Here is a 7,084-nt window from a genome sequence, read left to right as displayed (position 1 = left end):
AATGTAAGATAATGATTAAAGAAGGATAAATGTTCTCAAAAATGGAGTTATGACTATGATTATGAATAATAATATGAAGGAAGAAAAGATTAAAGCACCCAAAGCAATCAGTGAAAACTACAAATGAAGCTTTTTGTGAACCTAGATTTGTAAAGATTTCTGATTGTATCAAAAGAGGCTATGAGAAGAGGTTTTATGCAGGTAATGGCCAAAATGAACTGAGGTTTGAGGTTGATGGTAATATTGATGAGTGACAACAAAGAACAAAAAAATAATATTGTTAAAAGCTTTGTACTTCTCTTTCAGAATTTGTGATCATTACAGAACATTTTTAAATGTCATTAAAAGAATTCTAAAGAGGCTCTCTGCTCCTCCCCATTCGACAGACAGCCGCATCTTCTGGTGCAGTGCCAGCCGCATCCCTGAGACACGATGGTGAAGGTCGTCGGAGTGAATGGATTTGGCCATATTGGGCGCCTGGTCACCAGGGCTGCTTTTAACTCTGGCAAAGTGGATATTGTCGCCATCAATGACCTCTTCATTGACCTCAACTACATGGTGTACATGTTCCAGTATGGTTCTACCCACGGCAAATTCCATGGCACAGTCAAGGCTGAGAATGGGAAACTTTTCATCAGTGGGAAGTCCATCTCTATCCTCCAGGAGGGAGATCCCGCCAACATCAAATGGGGTGATGCTGGTGCTGAGTATGTTGTGGAGTCCACTGGGGTCTTCACCACCATGGAGAAAGCTGGGGCTCACTTGAAGGGCGGGGCCAAGATGGTCATCATCTCTGCTCCTTCTGCTGATGCCCCCATGTTTGTAATGGGCATGAACCACAAGAAGTATGACAACTCCCTCAAGATTGTCAGCAATGCCTCCTGCACCACCAAATGCTTGACTCCTCTGGCCAAAGTCATCCATGACCACTTCGCCATCGTGGAGGGCCTCATGACCACCGTCCATGCCATCACTGCCACCCAGAGGACTGTGGACGGCCCCTCTGGGAAGCTGTGGCATGACGACTGAGGGGCTGCCCAGAACATCATCCCTGCTTCCACTGGTGCCACCAAGGCTGTGGCAAGGTCATCCCTGAGCTGAACGGGAAGCTCACTGGCATGGCCTTCCATGTCCCCACCCCCAACGTGTCAGTTGTGGATCTGAACTGTTGCCTGGAGAAAGCTGCCAAATATGATGACATCAAGAAGGTGGTGAAGCAGGCATTGGAGGGCCCCTTCAAGGGCATCCTGGACTACACTGAGGACCAGGTTGTCTCCTGTGACTTCAACAGTGACACCCACTCTTCCACCTTAAACACTGGGGCTGGCATTGCCCTCAATGACCACTTCATCAAACTCATTTCCTGGTATGACAATGAATTTGGCTACAGCAACCGGGTGGTGGACCTCATGGTACACATGGCCTCCAAGGAATAAGAGCCTCCTGGACCACCAGCCCCAGCAAGAATAAGAGGAAGAGAGAGGCCCTCAGCTGCTGGGGAGTCCCTGCCTCAACTTGATCCCCCAAAACACTTGGAATCTCCTGACCTCCAATTTACATCCCAGACTCTGAGGAAGGGGAGGTGCTTGGGGAGCCCTACCTTGTTATGTACCATCAATAAAATATACTGTACCCAGCTAAAAAAAAAAAAATCGAAAGAAACATGAATGTATTAAGGTGAGAAAGAAGTTCTACCTGCCCTGAACAAATTTATCAGTGGAATTTCAAACTTCAATGTTTGTATATCAGGGATCATGGGGAAATATATAGATGTTGCCGAGTGTTATAGTTGATGAAAGCAGTTAGCCTAGAAAACACAACGGAGGCATAATAGCTTTTTAAAACCTTAGAATTTGGAGATTTAGAAAGATGGTAGAGTAGAAAAGCTCCAGAAATGTATTTTCCTATAGAAATGAAATTAAAAAAAAAAAACCCAAATACTGGCTAAAATAACTTTATGGGAGCTCTGACAAACAAAGGATTATCAGATACATATGATTTTATATGATATCAGATAAATGATTTGCAAATATTTTTTTCCTATTCTATAAGTTGTTTAACTTTTGTGATAGTATCATTTGATGCACAAAGGTTTTTCATTTTAATGAAGCCCGATTTACCATTTTTGGGCAGGTTACATGTGCTATAGGTATCATGTCTAAGAAATTACTGCCCAATCAAAGATCACAAAGACTTAACAACTATTTTTCTTCTAAAAAGTTTATAGATTTAGCTTTTACATTTTTTTTATTTATGATAGTTACAGAGAGAGAGAGGGAGGCAGAGACACAGGCAGAGGGAGAAGCAGGCTCCATGCACCGGGAGCCTGATGTGGGATTCGATCCCGGGTCTCTGGGATCACGCCCTGGGCCAAAGGCAGGCGCCAAACCGCTGCGCCACCCAGGGATCCCTAGCTTTTACATTTAAAGCTGTATACAAGCTTAAGTTAATTTTGAATCTGGTTGTAAGGTAGGAGTTTAACTCCCTTGATTTGTATACAGACATCCAGTTGTCCCAGAACCTTTGTTGAAAAGACTATTCTTTATCCATTCATCTTAATACCATTGTCAAAAATCAATTGACCATAAATGTTAATTTCTAGATCTTCCAGTATTCCATATATTTATCATTATGCCAGTAAAACAGTCATAAGCACTGTAACTTTGTAGTAAGTTTTAAAATTAGGAAGTATGAGGCTTTCAATTTTGTTCTGCCTTTTCAGGGTTGTCTTTGCTATTCTAAGAGTCTTGAATTTTCATATGACTTTTAGAATCAGTATGTCAACTTTTGCAAAGCACAGCTATGATTTTCATAAAAATAGCATTCAATCTATTGGTCACTTTTAGGATTCTTGCCATTTTAACAATATTAAGTATTCCAATCTGCAATCACAGGATTTCTTGCCATTTATTTAGGTTTTGAAAAAATTTCATTCAATGATACTTTCTAGTTCTCAAATTTTGCATTTCTTTGTTCATATTTATTCCTACGTGTTTTTTACTCTTTTTCATACTATTGAAAATATTTATTCATTTATTTATTTTTAAAAGACTTTATTTATTCATGAGAGACACACAGAGAGAGGCAGAGACATAGGCAGAGGGAGAAGCAGGCTCCTTGCAGGGAGCCTGATGTGGGACTCAATCCCAGGACCCTGGGATTACTACCTGAGCCAGAGGCAGATGCTCAACCACTGAGCCACCCACGTACCCCTGAAAATAGATTTTAAATTAATTTTCTGATGGTTACTTCCTAGTATATAGAAACACAATTGATTTGGGTATATTGATCTTATATTCTGCAATGTTACTGAAGCCATTTAAAAGCCCTAATACTTTTTTTGTGAATATCTTGGGTTTTCTATCTACCAGATCATGTCATCTGTGATAGACACAATTTTAATTCTTCCTTTCCGATCTCTATGTTTTTTTTTATTTTTTTATTTTTATTTTTTTAATTTATTTTTTATTGGTGTTCAATTTACTAACATACAGAATAACCCCCAGTGCCCGTCACCCATTCACTCCCACCCCCCGCCCTCCTCCCCTTCTACTACCCCTAGTTCGTTTCCCAGAGTTAGCAGTCTTTACGTTCTGTCTCCCTTTCTGATATTTCCCACACATTTCTTCCCCCTTCCCTTATATTCCCTTTCACTATTATTTATATTCCCCAAATGAATGAGAACATATAACAATGAGATACCACCTCACACCAGTGAGAATGGGGAAAATTAACAAGGCAGGAAACAACAAATGTTGGAGAGGATGCAGAGAAAAGGGAACCCTCATACACTGTTGGTGGGAATGTGAACTGGTGCAGCCACTCTGGAAAACTGTGTGGAGGTTCCTCAAACAGTTAAAAATATACCTGCCCTACGACCCAGCAATTGCACTGTTGGGGATTTACCCCAAAGATACAAATGCAATGAAACGCCGGGACACCTGCACCCCGATGTTTATAGCAGCAATGGCCACGATAGCCAAACTGTGGAAGGAGCCTCGGTGTCCAACGAAAGATGAATGGATAAAGAAGATGTGGTTTATGTATACAATGGAATATTACTCAGCTATTAGAAATGACAAATACCCACCATTTGCTTCAACGTGGATGGAACTGGAGGGTATTATGCTGAGTGAAGTAAGCCAGTCGGAGAAGGACAAACATTATATGTTCTATGTTTTTTTTATAAATTTATCTTTTATTGGTGTTCAATTTGCCAACATATAGAATAACACCCAGTGCTCATTCCATCAGTTCCCTTCACCCAGTCACCCCCAGCCCCCGCCCACCTCCCCTTCCACCATCCCTAGTTCATTTCCCAGAGTTAGGAGCCGATCTCTATGCTTTTTGTTTATTTTTCTCACCTAATTGCTCTGGATAGAACCTCCTGTACAATGTAGAAAGAAATGGCAAGAGCAGACCTCCTTGTCTTGTTTCTAATCATAAAGTTAAATATTATCTTTCAGCAAAAACACGTGATGTTACATATGCAATTTTTAAAAATGCCATTTTCTTTTTAAAGATTTCATTCATTTATTCATGAGACAGAGAAAGAGACAGAGAGGGAGAGACACAGGCAGAGGGAGAAGGAGGCTCCATGCAGGGAGCCTGACATAGGACTCGATCCCGGGCCTCCAGGATCACATCTTGGGCTGAAGGCAGCACTAAACCGCTGAGCCACCCAGGCTGCCCTAAAGATGCCATTTTCAATTTGAGGCAGTACTTTTCAGTTTCCAATTTATTCGTTTGTTTTTATCATGAAAGAGTGTGAGATTTATCAAATTCTTTTTCTCTGCATCTATTAATTAGATTATATTTTCCCATTTTCTATTAAAATGGTATATTATGATTTTCATATATTAAATTGGCCTTGCATTCCTGAGATAAATTCCGTTTGGTCATGATGTATGATCCTTTTAATGATGTATAAGTCCACTGTTAGATTCAGTTTGCTAGTATCATCTTGAAGATTTTAGATCTATATTGATAAGGAACTTGGTTTATAGTTTTCTTACGGTATTTTTATCTGATGTTGATCTCAGGGTAATGTTGGCCTTGTAGAATGAGCTGGTAAATATTTCTTCTTTTGTTTTTTTGGAAGAGTATCACAAGGATTGGTGTTAAATCTTCTTTAAATGTTTGGTAGAATTATATAGGGAAGCCATCTGGTTCTAAGCTTTTTTGAAGGTTAGGAAATTTTTTGATAACTAATTTAAGCTCTTTACTTGGTATAGATCTTTTTAGATTCTTCTTAATGTAGTTTCAGAAGTTCTGCACTTCTAGGGATTTGCCCATTTCATCTAAGTTGTGTAATTTGTTGGTATGTCATTATTCACATTATTTCCTTATAACCTTTTTCCCCTGTATGAATGACTGTAAAACCCCTGCTTTCATTCTTGATTCTACTTGATTCTAGTAACTCAGTGTTCTCTCTTTTTTTCTTGGTCAGTCTGAGCTATAGGTTTCCTAAATCTGTTGGTCTCTTCAAAGGACCATGTTTCCAGTTATTTTTCTCTATTGTTTTTCTTTTCTTTATCTCATTTATTTACACTCTAATTTTTATTATATATTTTCCCTACTTCCTCTGTGTTTAATTACGTCTTTACTTTCTGGTGTTAAGGTGGGAAGTAAAGTTATTGATTTGAGATCTTTCTTTCTTTCTTTCTTTCTTTCTTTCTTTCTTTCTTTCTTTCTTTCTTTCTTTCTTTTTAGAGAGATAAAGAGGGTGAGTGAAGTGCCAGAGGGAGAGGGAGAGAGAGAATCTTAGCAAGCTCTATGCCCAGTGCACAGCCTGTTGCAAGGTTTGATCTCACAACCCTGAAATCATGACCTGAGCCAAAATCAAGAGTTGGATACTTAACCAACTAAGCCAACTAGGTGCCCCTTTTCTTTTTTAATTTGTTTTTAGCTAAAGATTTTCCTCTAAGTGATGCTGTTACTGTCTCCCATACATTTTATGTTTCATGTTTGTTTTCACTTACCACAAAATGTTTTCTAACATCCCTTGTGATTTTAATTTGACCCATTGGTTATATGGGAGGATATTGCTTAATTTCTACCTATTTGTGAATTTACCAAATTTCCTTTTTTTGATTACTTATTTAATTCCATTTTCATCTATAACGTGTATGCTTTCATTTATTTTAAATTTATTGAAAAATATTTCATGGTCTTATATATGTGATCTATTCTTGAGAATGTTCTGTGTGTACTTGATAAAAATATATATTTTGCTATTTTAAGTTGGAGTGTTCTATAGATGTCTATTAGGCCCAGTTTATAGCTTTGTTCAAATGTTTATTTCCTCATTGCTTTTCTGTCTAGTTCTGTCCATTATGATAAGTGGGGATATTGAAATGTCCAACTATTATGGAAAATTCTCTATCCCCCACATTGAAATCTGTCAGTTTTTATTTTGTGCATTATAGGGCTCTTTATTTAGATCATACATGTTTATAATTACTATATCTTCTTGCTGATCTGACTCTTTTATCATTATAAAGGGTTTCTCATTGTCTCTAATAATTTTTGTCTTAAAGTGTATTTTATTTGACATTAGTATAGGCATTTCCAGGTCTCTTTTGGCTACTGTCTCCATGGTATATAATTTTCCCTGTCTTTAATTTCAACCTATTTTGTCTTTTAGTCTAAAGTCTATTTCTTATAGAAGACATAGAATTCATTTTTTATTACACTCTTCCAAACTATGCCTTTATATGAAATGTTTAACTCATTTACAACTGATGTAATTACTGATAAATAGGATTTACATCTTCTATTCTGCTATTTGTTTTCTACATCTTATATCTTTTTGCTCTTCTTCCATTATTGTCTCCTACTCTGTTAAATAACACTTAAAAAAAGATTTATTCATTTTTATTTTAGAGAGAGAGTGTGTGAGCAAGTGAAAGGGGCAGAAGGCGAGGGAGACAGAGAATCTTCAAGCTGACTTCCTGCTGAGCACGGAGCCCGACCTGGGGCTTGATCCCAGGATCCTGAGATCATGACCTGAGCTGAAATCAAGAGTCAGACACTTAACCAACTGAGCCACACAGTCACCTCTAAATAATACTTTATAATGCAT

At 38.2% G+C, this 7,084-nt stretch overlaps 1 pseudogene; it reads left to right on the top strand.

Moving 5' to 3' along the window:
- The first annotated feature begins 452 nt into the window (after positions 1-452).
- Positions 453-1,527, top strand: LOC144307999 (glyceraldehyde-3-phosphate dehydrogenase pseudogene; annotated as a pseudogene).
- Positions 1,528-7,084: the final 5,557 nt, after the last annotated feature.

Source organism: Canis aureus, chromosome X (assembly GCF_053574225.1).
Source record: "Canis aureus isolate CA01 chromosome X, VMU_Caureus_v.1.0, whole genome shotgun sequence".
Lineage (NCBI taxonomy): Eukaryota > Metazoa > Chordata > Mammalia > Carnivora > Canidae > Canis > Canis aureus.
The sequence above is the reverse complement of the archived record's forward strand: the minus strand, read 5'-3'. Positions and strand labels throughout refer to the sequence as shown.